The following is a 13,820-nucleotide window of genomic DNA, read 5'->3' as shown; positions in this document are numbered from 1 at the left end:
TCCCACCTGGTACAAGAAAGACATTGATCAAATGGGCAAGTTCAGTGGAGGTCCACCAAGATGTTCAGAGGCTACCCTTTGGGGCAGAGACAAAGGGACCTGGATTTGTTTGTCCAGGAGAAGGGAAAGCTCTGGGGAACCTAATCAGGGCCTTCTAGTACCTACGAGGAAGTCATGAGGAAAACAGTCTGGCTGCTCACAGCAGTGTGTGGCAGAAGGAAAAAAGACTGAGCATACATAAATAAAGAGGGCTAGATTACATAAAAGGGAAATCTTTTTCACCCTAAGGGCAGCCAAGCAGTGGAAGAGGCAGTCTGGGTTCTCATGCAACCTCCAACCTTGGAGATTTGTGAGAGGTGACTGAATAAAGACCTGAGCCATGTGCAAGGTCCTACACCTGGGTCGGAGCAATCCCAGGCACAGCTACAGGCTTGGCAGAGAAGAGATTCAGAGCAGCCCTGTGGGGAAGGACTTGGGGGTGCTGGTCAATTAGAAAATGAACATGAGCCTGCAGTGTGTGCTTGCAGCCCAGAAAGCCAACCGTATCCTGGGCTGCACCAAAAGGAGCGTGACCAGCAGGTCGAAGGAGGTGATCCTGCCCCTTTATTCTGCTCTCATGAGACCTTACTTGGAGTACTGTGTACACTTCTGGTGTCCTCAACATAAAAAGGACATGGAATTGTTGGAACAAGTCCAGAGGAGGGCCATGAGGATGATCAGGGGACTGGAGCACCTCCCATATGAAGATTGGCTGAGAAAGTTGGGGCTGTTCAGCCTGGAGAAGAGAAGGCTGTGTGGAGACCTCATAGCAGCCTTCCAGTATCTGAAGGGGGCCTATAGGGATGCTGGGGATGGACTCTTCATTAGGGACTGTAGTGGTAGGACAAGGGGTAATGGGTTAAAACTTAAGCAGGGGAAGTTTAGATTGGATATAAGGAGGAAATTCTTTCCTGTTAGGGTGGTGAGGCACTGGAATGGGTTGCCCGGGGAGGTTGTGAATGCTCCATCCCTGGCAGTGTTCAAGGCCAGGTTGGACGAGGCCTTGGGTGATATGGTTTAGAGCGAGGTGTCCCTGCCCATGGCAGGGGGGTTGGAACTTGATGATCTTAAGGTCCTTTCCAACCCTAACTATTCTATGATTCTATGCGGCCTGATCTTTTAGCTGAGCCTGCTCTGAACAGGAGATTGGACTAAAGACTTTCAGAAATCCCTTCCAATCTCAAGTACTCTATGATCCTATTTCTTCAACAGCTTTTTAGGGAGGTTACAGGCTACTTCACCAAAGCACTTATACATACTCAGGCTGCTCTTAAAGGCTTTCCTACAGGCAGGAACTGTAAGCAGACATGTGTTGATCAAAGTATTAGCCAAAAATACTAACTTTCATTCACTGTTTACTTTGAGGTAACACAAGTTTCATTCTTCATTTCATAACAGATGAGGGGATTTGCCAGGTTTTTTTAACTGCTTAGTTCCCCAAATGCATTTTCATTCTCTTTCAATTTTTTTCCTTTCCATGTTTTGCTTTGTTCCCAAGCTCCTATTACATGTAAATATAACTTCTATTGAAATTCTTCATAGTAGACCTTATTCAAAAATACACACAAGGGCAAGAATTGGGTGTATTACCAAACATCAGCTAATCTGCAGCAACTGATAGGCTGTTGCAAACTTTGTAAGAAGGTTATTAGCTTATGTTTCTTCATGTAAACAGAAGTCTTGCTTCACCCTTGCACTGCAATGTGTTGCCCAAGGAAGCTGTGAATGCTCCATCCCTGGAGGTGTTCAAGGCCAGGCTGGGCAGAGCCCTGGCTGACGTGGTCTAGGGTAAGGTGTCTCTGCCTATGGCAGGGGGTTGGAACTATATGATCTTAAGGTCCTTTCCAACCCTAAACATTTTATGGTTCTCTCAGGTTGATATAGAATGCCTTAAAACAGCTCAATATGATACATATTCAACTGGGACCCAAAGAAAACAGTGATTTTAGTGTCTTCCTGGATATGAAATACAGTTGGTAGAATCAGCTTTATTAATTTGGTAATTTATATACTTAGAATGTATCTAACTTCATTTATCATGGCATGTGACTTTTATGCATAATGCTCTTGTGTATTGTTACTTCAGAATAAGCTGTGTGTCAAATCTTTGAGTATTCCTTGTGCAAACTATTTTGAACTTTCAACTGTTAAAAATGTAAATTTTTTTTTCTTTAAAAAGGTAGTTTGACCTGAGGTGAGTGCCCTATTCTAAATTTTTTTTCTCAAGTTGTCTAAAATGTACCAAGGTACTTCCTCAGCATAGCTCTGGTTACCTGCCGTTTGCTACAAATGGGACTTAATCACCCCACTTTTATTCAGGATAAATCAAAACTGTCTCTAGACCTTAAAACTTGTATTTTCAAAGAAACATGAAAGACTTAGGCATGTGTAGCCCTTGGACTTTTATTGGGAATAACAGCATTGCGTTGAGAGGATCCTTCCTTTGAGAATTCCAGCTTGAATTCTTCAGCTCCCACATCATAGCTGTGCTCAAAAATTTTTTTTTTTTGTTGTTTTTTTTTAATTTTATTTTTATTGCATAAAAATGAGTCATCATGATATTTAATTCCTCAGAAATTGACATGCACCATGAAATGAACTTTTCCTTTGTTCTCAGTTAGAACAACCATTTGTCTTTAGACTGAGATGTTGATGTATATGATTCTGCCTGCACAAATATATTTGGTCACTTCTCATTCATCTTCCTCATTGTTCATTCCTATGCCCTTAGGTAGCTAGCTAAATGTAGTTGAAATCGAATTATCAGTTGACAGAATGTCTTGACCTAGTATACTGACATAACTGTGAGACCACACCTAAAATACGGTGTTCAGTTTTGGGCCCCTCACTAGAAGAAGGACACTGAGGTGCTGGAGCAGGTCCAGAAAGGAGCAACAAAGCTGGTGAAGGGCCTGGAGAATCAGTCTTATGAGGGACAACTGAGAGAACTGGGGTTATTTAGCTTGGGGAAGGATCAGGGGGCATCTTCTTGTTCTCTACAACTATCTAAAAGGAGGTAGTAGCAAGGTGGGGGTCAGTCTCTTCTCCCAGGTAACAAGCAATACTTGTTAGAAGCTGCACCAGGGGAGATTTAGGTTGGATATTAGGAAAAATCTCTTCACAGAGAGGGTGATCAGGCTTTGAACAGACTACCCACAGCAGTGGTGGAATCACTGTCCCTGAAAGTGTTCAAAAACTGTGTAGATGAGACCCTCAGTGATATGATTTAGTGGTGGTCTTGGCAGCCCTGGGGACTGCCTGTACTTGATGATCTTAAAGGTCTTTTTCAACCTAGCTGATTATATGATTTTATGATTCTACGATTCTAACTGAAAGGCTGCATAATAACACCTATTTAGTCAGCTGGCAAAATGGTATAATTTGTTATTTCTTGTACTTTTATTTGAATGCAACAAACTTAATTTTATAAACAAGGAATTAAGTATGGAGACTACTCATAGGTTTCTTGTAGAAGAGCTTAGCATAACGAAGTCACCTGAGCTGCAATTGATAGCATTGCTTGTGTTACATTGCATGTAATTATGTGAATAGCTTGAATATGCAGTTACAGGGTTGGAGGTGCAAAGTGGTAACACTTCTGGATCACATCTTCAGTCTGTGTGTACTGTTGATAGAAAGCACTCATGCAGGCAACTAAATAGACAGGAATTTCCCTAAATAAAAGTGACTACCATAGAACGAGTTAAAAAAGTTAACAATAACTTACTTTTACTGTAAATCAGTGATAAAATGAACCATTACCAGCTGCTGAGGGAGTTTCCTAAACGCTTTTTTTTACAGATCACAACTTAGAGCAACCCATGGGCTGTTCTGACCTCTAACAACCTGACTTTCTTTGGCATCTGCTCAACACTCCCCGCTGATTAGCTTAGCCAGATCCTCATTTGTCGTGCTGGCTTACACAGATCCTATTCTGAAAAGCCAAATTATTCCCACCTGTAAAAGGCTAAAGGGTCAAACTTGGGGCTGTTGATGTCAAGACGCTGAAGATGTTGTGGTGGAAGAAACCCAGATTTCTTTTGCTAAGCCTGCAACTGAAAGTCCTGTAGTGTGTTTAGCTGAAACAACACTGACACTCTGTTTTCAGCTGCAAGCTATCACTCTAACTCAGGGATGGTTGAGTACATCCTCTGAGCACTTCTTGGTGTGTGAATTCACAGCCAGGTGGACTCTTACATGCTTTAGCTACATACCTTGGTAGGTCAGTGCTTAGGAAATCTATATCTTACTCACTTTATCTACTGTCAGTCAGGATTTGTTTCAGTCTAAGGGTCTGGTCATGGGATCTGAGATGTTGCATGGCCAAAGCAAGAGATGAAGATAGCAAAGGAATGGTCATTTTTCTTCTGTAGAGGAGTTCTGCAAAGTGGGCACAGTAAAAGTAAGTCACCCATATGGAAAACAGTGAGGAGGACAGGAAGATCTTTCTTGTCAGCAGTCTACAACTTGTTAGGGCATTTAAAATTAGACAAACTCAGCCAAACTAAGACTTACCTCAAATGAATATTCAAAGTGAGAAGCTAGATGTTGTGCTGTGCTGCCTTCAGACTGATGAAGCAATAAGGTATTCAGAGAGGTAAGTCTTTGAGCATTAAACAAACAAGAAAGTACCTGAGAAAGCCACGGATCAGAGGTTTGATTGTTGTCAGAGAACCTGTCTCTCAAGCTGCTTATCTGTGCTAAAAATTGCTTTGAGCACTTCAAATTACAAGTGCCCAATCTGCATAAAGTGGAAGTAATATGCTGGCAAAGTCCTGTACAGGTAGCAATCAACATCATCCTGGACGAGCTACAATATTCCTAAGATGTTTTAAGGAAGACTTGCCAGAGAAGCATTACAGTAATTAACTCTGATTGTCAGAATGTTGGGCAGGCTTGAGTCTCAGGAGCTGAAGCATTCAAATAAATAAATAAAAGATTACTTGATGTGCATCACTGCTTAGGGACTGTGAGTCTGAAACCAGCATCCTGAGTCCATAAAGATAACAGCTTGCTCACAACTGATGTGAATGGATGGCAATAGGAACCTTTAAAGGTGATCTGCAAAGACAGAAAAAAAGGGGTATTATACTGTTTTCACTGTGTAATGACTAAAGAAGTCCTGAAACTTTCTTCCCCCCATTCTCACATTTCACATTTTGTATGACCTGCTTTCCTGGATGATTCTACAACAGATTAGAGGGAAAGTACAATTATGACCCCACATTATACCACAGAAACAATACTGAGTTAGGAAAGAAAAGGGCCATGGTTTTTAAAACTAAAACCACTGAACTCTTGGAGGGGGGTTTATGTATATTTTTGTTAGCAGCTAGTTAATTCCAATCTCCTATCTTAGAGCCTTTACTTCCATCTCTTTCAAAATCCAACACCTCCAGTTCTACAGCAAAATGATAAAAAAAAAAGCCAAATCCATTTCTTTGGATATTCCACAGATGTCGCTGAGAAAAATAAAACTAAACCTGATATTACCAGTATATTTAGTCAAAAAATAAGTATAAAATAAGTGTGAAGCTGCCACTGTGTTGTCACACAGCAAAACAAGAAATGATGCTAAGTGACATAATGCCATTCTCCCTGCCATCTTTGAATCTGTAATGCTACAACATTAAAAGATGTGTGTTTAAGCTCTTAAATGAGATCTCATGTAAATAACATCAATATCTGACACATTAGCATGCAAAAGCTGCTGCAGCAGCTTATTTAGCATGAGTAACTCAACAGAATTGAAAGAAACTTGGAGTTCAAAGACATGCTTCAGAAAAAAGTACATTGCACAAAAATATAAAAGTAAAGGGCTGGGCTTTTTTCTGGCAAATTACATTCTCTTCTGGTATCTTATAGATCAAGACTGGTTTCAGGGAGCTCTTTTGTGACTGATGTTATTGCTCAGCAACAGCGTTTACTCCCTGAGAAAGAGAAGAAATAATCAAAGCTGATCCAAACAGTATAAGCAGATATTCCACATGGGGTAAAAATCTGAACCATTTATGATAGCCAAAGCATTCCTTAAATCTCTCCCAAAATAAGCATGGATAAGGAAACAGTTACAGATGGCCAAAGGATGAATCAGAAATAACCCACAGGAAGCTTAGTGCCAAAAGTAATTGACATAGTCATCAAATCAATTTCTGTTGGTACAGATACTTTTGCCTTCAGTCTGTTTCCCCACCCTGTAGATCATTTGGCATGTCATTCAAATCACTGTTGCCCAATAGAAGCAGTTATGAGAGGTTTGGGTACTTCCTGGAGTTCACTTTCCACATACAAAGATGTCAGGTAAGGACCAAATTATTGTTTCTGGTAACTGGGCATTTGTAAGATATTTACTTTTGAGATGTAGTGTTTTCCCCAGATATTTTCCATTTTATGTACAGGAATAGAGAGCCCTGGAACACTGTGAAGCTTTGGACAAGATGTTCCTTCACAATGATTACAGTAAGAGAAGAAATGCACAGACCTGGTTGCCAATGTGCTTTTTCAGGCTAAGCATTTAGGTCATTAGTCAGAGCAATAGCAGTGACTTCTTCCATAGTTCAGAGATTACTGCACAAAGTAATAAGGAAGAGCATTTTGTAAAAAGAAAATAAAATAATAATCTATTCTTTCAGCATAACTAAACCACTTTTCAAATAGTGAGAGATTTAAAAGTAAAAAAGGAGCATATTGCCATAACTGGCAGGAAAAAGGAGAAAGAAGGGAATTCTACCTGGAGAAACACCCACTGAGGAAGTGAATTAGAAACTGAGTTTAATGCTTCTTTCAGGCAGTAGATTGCCAGCTGAGTAGGAACATATTTTGTTTGCTGGTTTGATCAGTAGAAAGGACACATTAGTAATTTCCAGCTGCCTACCTGTCTATAAAGTGCCTATCTGTACACTATCCAGAAGTTTAAAGTTGTTCAGAAGCATAATAGTTGAAAAATGTTTGAGGTATTGATGGATATTTATGCCTGTTCAACTGAGGAGATGGTTCCTGTGCTTATTTCAGTAAGCCTGAACACAAAGCTGTAATGGGTTTTGGTGTGCTTATGCAATATAAGAAACATACTGAGTGTCCTAACAAGCGATATATCATGCCAAAATACCTTGGTGATCTAGGAATCTGATACGTTTTGCAACTAGTTTATATTTCTGTCACTGTGGGATGAAATTGGAATTTTTGGACCAAAGAGCCATTCCTGAGCCATGAATTTTTGTTGCTCCTTCTGGGAATGAATTGTATAGAAAGAGCAGGCAGATGCCTCTTTCAGTGGTATGCCAGGATGGGGAGAAACTTGTTGCATGAAAGAAAATAAGAGACATCATTACAGAAAACTAAATACAACAGAAATAGAGGGCAGGTTGTGCTAACCAAGATGATATTGTTCACCGTAATACATTTACAAAGGCAGCACAGAAGGCTGAGGTCCCAGGGTCCCACTGCAGGCCTGAACACACTCACTACATGTAATAAATCTACCACCTCAAACCTGTGTCTCTACAGCTGCTCAACAGTCAACCTATATCTGGCCCAAGGAATAGACCCAACTATTTCCAGCCCCACAAGTGCAGGTTCCTGAACCCTGGGCTAAAGGAAAATGTCATTGTGTTTTGCAACACTGAAGTTTGTAATCCCCTGAGATACATACACAGATACATACATACACATACGTATATAAAATATGCCACAACTGTTAGCTGATCTCCAGCTATATCAGTTTCCTATTAGGTAGCAAAAGTAAACAATTTAAAATCTTGTAATCAAAAGAAGAAAAATGAAATTTCTCCAAAAAAGTTAGAGTGAAATTGGATTTCATTTTCCAAAGAATTATTTCTTCTTAACCTGTTCATACCACAGAACTAACAGGAAATACAGTTGACATCCAGAGTGTTTGCTCCAAGTAGGGAAATCATATTTGTACTTGATAAGCCTCAAGTACTTAGGGATAATTAGTGAAGACATCAGGTGGAAAAAGCTTTCCTACAGAGCCAACAGTGATGGAGTCGTAGAAAAAACAGACTTTCACAGAAAATAGAGTATCATTTGAGAATGCCTGAGGGAAGAAAGCAAAATTTTCCATATCAGATCTATTATCAGAATAAAGAAATATAAGATGGATCTGATGCATGCAGGCCAATCAGTAACGCAGTAAATAATATATAACTCTGGCCTATATTGTGTCTGAGTAATTTCACTTACATTTTAAGTCCAGGATGTTCAATAAAGAGTACTGATTTTGGATGTACAATTTTGGATGGTCAGTTGCTGAAATGAGTAGCTCGAGAGAGGACGCCTTCAACACTGGAGCCGGGGGGAGATCAGCGTCCAGGAACCTCAACTCAGAGCGACAAGAGCCACCGAGGGAGCCTCAAGCCCTCGACAGGACCTGCCCCGGAGCCGGCAGCTCAACTGACGCGAGCAGCTGACTCACAGGGGGCGGAGCCAGGAGGAACCGCACTAGCCCTGATTGGTTAAAAACCTGCCCCAGGGAGAGCAGCGAACAGGCAGACAGGGCGGGTCGAGGCAGTTCGCGCGGGCAGGTGAGCGGGCAGGTGAGCGGGCAGGTGAGCGGGATGGTGAGCGGGATGGTGAGCGGGATGGTGAGCGGGATGGTGAGCGGGATGGTGAGCGGGATGGTGAGCGGGATGGTGAGCACTCGCCTTATCGCCAGGGCCCGGTCTGGGAGCTCTGCTCTGGCTGCCCCGGCGGTGGCCACCGTAGGCACCCAGACAGCCGATGAGAGGGGAGGCTCAAGCTTCCCCTGTAGCTCATGGAGGAAAGAAGGAGGTTGTTAGCTCTCAAAGCTTGGAATTGGTGACTAAAAAAAAAAAAAAAAAGGAGGAAAAGGACAATTAAAAGCAAGGGACATCCTCCTGAACCTGTTGTCCCCATGCAGAACCGCTTTGCTGTCCTGCTGGAGGCTAATGAGGAAATGCACTCACACCAGAACCAGCCAGCTGATGCACTGGTAAAGAAGAATTCTACTGGTGCTGCCAGGAAAAAGCAGGGGTCATAGTAGTAGGGGATTTTACTTTGAAAGGGACAGAAGCACTCGTCTGTTGGCCTGACCCGGTCTCAAGGGAGGTGTGTTGCCTACCAGGGGCACGGATCAGGGATGTTGCAGGGAGGCTGCCTACTCTAGTAAGTCCCACTGACTATTCCCACTTCTTGTGATACATGTGGGTTCTAGGGATATAGATAATAGTAGCCTGGGGAACATAAAGAAGGACTACAGAACCCTGGGAGAGGTGGTTAGGGGCTCTGGAGCTCAAATAGTCTTTTTGTCCATTCTCCAGGATACAGGGGAGGACCTAAAAAGAAGCTAGGAGGATTAGTCAGGTTAATAAATGGTTAGAAGGGTGGTGTCACAGTCAGGGGTTTGGGTGTCTTGAACATGGGACCCAAGTTTGTAGGCCAGGTCTACTGGGGGCTGGTGGAGCTGGTCTCAGCAGTTTTGGTAGGAGGCTTGCCAGACTGGTCAAGGAGGCTTTAAACTAGATGTGTTGGGGGAGGGGAGCATCATTCCATCCCAACACACCCAGTCAGTTGCCAGCACCTACAATAAATGCTCGGAGCAATGTAGAGATATTCCAGCTGCTCCAGGCAATGAGCCTGCTTCATTTGGAGCTCGGCTCAGATGCCTCTATACAAATGCCTGTTGCATGGGCAACAAACAAGAGGAATTAGAGATGTGTGCATATCTACAGGGATATAATATAATAGGCATCACAGAAACATGGTGGGATGGCTCCTATGACTGGAGTGTTGGAATGGAAGGTTACAGACTCTTTAGATAAAACAGGCCCGGCAGGCAGGGAGGGGGAGTTACCCTTTAAGTTAGGGATAGGTTGGAGAGTATGGAACTCTGTCTGTGGACAGGTGATCAGCTGACAGAGAGTTTGTGGGTCAGGGTTAAAGGGAAAACAGCGATGGGAGACATTACTGTGGGGATATGTTATAGACCACCTGATCAAGAGGAATCTGCGGATGAAGCACTCCATAGGCAGATAGGAAAAGCCTCACGCTCACAGGCCCTCGTTCTCATGGGTGACTTCAACCACCCTGACATCTGTTGGAATGACGGTACGGCCCGGCACAAGCAATCCAGGAGGTTCCTCGATTGTGTGGAAGACAACTTCCTTCTGCAAGTAATAGAGGAGCCGACAAGGAGAGGTGCCATACTTGACCTTGTGCTCACCAACAGGGAAGGGCTCGTTGGAAATGTGATGCTCCAGGGCAGCCTTGGATGCAGCGATCACGAGATGGTCGAATTTGAGATCCTCAGGACAGTGAGAAGAGCGTGCAGCAAGCTCACTGCCCTGGACTTCAAGAGAGCAGACTTTGGCCTCTTCAGGAACCTGCTTAGTAAGGTTCCATGGGCTATAGGCCTAGAGGGCAGGGGGGCCCAAGACTCTTGGTTGGTCTTCAAGGATCTCCTGCTACAAGATCAGGAGTGTTGCATCCCAACTAGAAGGAAGTGCAGCAGGAGGACCAGGAGACATCCTTGGATGGGTGAGGAGCTGGTGAGGAAAATTCAAATGAAAAAAGAGCTTTATAGAGAGTGGAAGCAAGGACAGGTGGCCTGGGAAGAGTACAGGGATGTTGCCTGGGAAGCTAGGGACCAGGTTAGGAAACCCAAGGCCTAGTTAGAATTAAACTTGGCTACGGATGTTAAGGATAACAGGAAGGGATTCTACAGGTATGTAGCAAATAAAAAACAGACCAGGGACTATGTAAGCCGCCTCGGGAAGCTCTCGGGTGAACTAGCTACACAGGTTTTGGAGAAGACTGAGGTTCTGAATGACTTCTTTACCTCAGTCTTCACTGGCAGAAGCTCTGACAGCACCACCCAAGTCTTGGAAGGTAGATGCTGGGACTATGAGAATGAAGACCTTGGGCCCACTGTAGGAGAGGAACTCGTTTGAGACCATCTTGAAAATCTGAACATGCACAAGTCCATGGGTCCTGATGAAATCCATCCGTGGGTCTTGAAGGAGCTGGCAAATAAAGTTGCTAAGCTGAGCTGGGACACCCCCCTCCCAGTTGGAGACCAGTAACGAGTGGTGTCCCTCAGGGATCGGTGTTGGGACCGGTCTTGTTCAACATCTTCATTACTGACATGGACAGTGGGATTGAGTGCGCCCTCAGCAAGTTTGCCGATGACACGAATCTGTGTGGTTCGGTTGATACGCTGGAGGGAAGGAATGCCATCCAGAGGGACCTTGACACGCTTGTGAGGTGGGCTGATGCCAACCTCATGAAGTTTAAACATGCCAAGTGCAGGGTCCTACACCTGGGTTGGATCAATCCCAGACAGCTACAGGCTGGGAAGAGAAGAGATTCAGAGCAGCCCTGCGGAAAAGGACTTGGGGGTGCTGGTTGATGAGAAAATGAACATGATCTGGCAGTGTGCGTTCGCAGCCCAGAAAGCCAACCGTATCCTGGGCTGCATCAAAAGGAGTGTGGCCAGCAGGTCGAAGGAGGTGATCCTGCTCCTCTACTCTGCTCTCATGAGACCTCACTTGGAGTATTGTGTACAGTTCTGGTGTCCTCAACATAAAAAGGACATGGAACTGTTGGAACAAGTCCAGAGGAGGATCACGAAGATTATCAGGGGACTGGAGCACCTCCCTTATGAATACAGGCTGAGAAAGTTGGGGCTGTTCAGCCTGGAGAAGAGAAGGCTGCATGGAGACCTCATAGCAGCCTTCCAATATCTGAAGGGGGCCTGTAGGGATGCTGGGGAGAGACTCTTCATTAGGGACTGTAGTGATAGGACAAGGGGTAACGGGTTCAAACTTAAACAGGGGAAGTTTAGATTGGATATAAGGAGGAAGTTCTTTACTGTTAGGGTGGTGAGGCACTGGAATGGGTTGCCCGGGGAGGTTGTGAATGCTTCATCCCTGTCAGTGTTCAAGACCAGATTGGACGAAGCCTTGGGTGAGATGGTTTAGTGTGAGGTGTCCCTGCCCATGGCAGGGGGGTTGGAACTTGATGATCTTAAGGTCCTTTCCAACCCTAACCATTCTATGATTCTATGATGAAATCATGTAATTATTCAGTGTCCAGAAATGCTGAGTTGTTACCCTTCCCTCCACCTTCAGTGCTCCAGTCAGTTTTCATATTTCTTTGTTGAACAAGTCAGTAGTTTCTCCTCACAACCCTCTCACTGCCCATAAAAGTTTCCATTTATGCCCACTTGTTGCTGAGGAGAGACTTCAGTTCACAGACTCCTGGTGCAACAGCTTAAAACAGTTCCCTCAAAGCAGTCTATTGTTATGTCAATATAGTTGCCCTGATGCAGTAAGTATTAAACTGAAATTTCTTACAAAGAATTAGACCATATGGTTTCTCTGCTAGGTTTAGTGAATGAACTAACTCCCTCCTCTGTAACTAGCAATAAATAGCAATAAAACCTTCTGCTGTCATTTTAAAGAATAGCACAAAATACAAACACTGCAGAACTGATTTTGCTCTTACCAAACAACAAGAAATGTAGTTATATTGCATTTCCCCAAGAAATATTTTCTTTTATTTAACACTGCTCCTTCAAAAAAACCAGAAGAATTCAGTGGTCTTACATAGACTGCAGCCGGATTCAACAATCCATTGCAATTGCTCATTTTTTTTCAGAGGCTTGTGCTCCTCAGTTGGACCACTGTGGTTCTCTACTTGTGCTCTGTTATTTCAGGAAAAATCCAACTGGACCCAATTTTTCTGTGAAAATATAGGCTCTAAAGTGAAATCAGCTTCTGTGTTTCCCTTAGATGTTCTTTTACATCCTGCTGCTTTGCAGTCTTGTGTTACTCTCCCAGGACTATGGGTATTTCCTCTCATTCAGGTCTTGCCCACTGATCAGGTAAGCTATCTGCTATATTTTGGACCAGTTGTGTACACCTGTGTTTTGCATTCCTGTAAAGGTAATTTTGATCTTATTCATTCTTTTAGCTGCATATTCTTCTTGGAAGAAAAAGGATGGAAAATCCCACACTGACTTGCGGTAATAAAAGAGCAGAACAATTTTCAGTTCCTATTGCTGCAAGTAATTTCTTTGTACTCCTGAATTCTGCCCCTGTCATACTGTCAGTAGCTGGTGGTTAGCAATGTATCTTGAAGTTCAAAGCAGAGGTCTGCACCTTTGAAAAGGTGTTGGAACAGAAAGCCAAAAACTTTTTTATCTAAATAATGGTGAAAGTAGGTGACCTGTTGGAAATAAAGAAATATTACTTCTAAAGCTATCTGGAAAGAAACCCATTGACCTCAGTGCTTGCTCTGCCCTGAAGAATTTCCAGGTAACTTTTGATGCTGTAGCATTATAAGCAAAAAACTCAAATGCCAACCAATTCATGATTTCAAATCATGAAAACTCTTGGAACCCAGATGTCCCTTTTAGCACTACTTTGCAGCTTCTGCATTATCACAGAGGTGGTCCAACGAGTAGGACTGGAAAATAATAGATAATTTGAAAACTCTTAAAAAAAAATTCCTTTCATTACTTTCAATTTCTCCTGCTTGCACCTGATAAATGAACATATTAAACTGTGAAGACTCAGGAGCCTTCAAAAGCCTTTGATGTGTATTAGAATAATCTAATAATTAACCTAATAATTCACCAGCATGACTCATTGAGGTGAAGTGAAACAGTGCTTATGATGAAGGGAACTCCAGATCTGCCAACGCCAAGGTACCAAACTGGTTTCATTCTCCTCTGCTTTGCCATGGAGAGCTCTGAGTGTCCCTTGAGCTACCTCTTGCTGTATTTTATTCTCGATGAGAGG

The 13,820-nt window shown here is 43.1% G+C and overlaps 1 long non-coding RNA gene across 1 annotated transcript in view; it reads left to right on the top strand.

Annotated features, from left to right (window-relative positions):
• The window catches only part of LOC133206793 (uncharacterized), a 65,923-nt gene that overhangs the window by 34,934 nt on the left and 17,169 nt on the right, over positions 1-13,820 (top strand). Inside the window, exons 2-3 of the long non-coding RNA XR_009723883.1 lie at positions 12,810-12,901; positions 12,991-13,230. This is a non-coding gene — a long non-coding RNA (uncharacterized LOC133206793). The remainder of the gene's footprint in view (positions 1-12,809; positions 12,902-12,990; positions 13,231-13,820) is intronic.

The sequence above is a fragment of the Neopsephotus bourkii genome, unplaced genomic scaffold (genome assembly GCF_033783945.1).
Source record: "Neopsephotus bourkii isolate Nb327-2 ecotype Australia unplaced genomic scaffold, CSIRO-AGI_Nbou_v1 NB_1820, whole genome shotgun sequence".
Taxonomy (NCBI): Eukaryota; Metazoa; Chordata; class Aves; order Psittaciformes; family Psittacidae; genus Neopsephotus; species Neopsephotus bourkii.
This window is presented reverse-complemented; position numbering and strand designations above follow the sequence as displayed.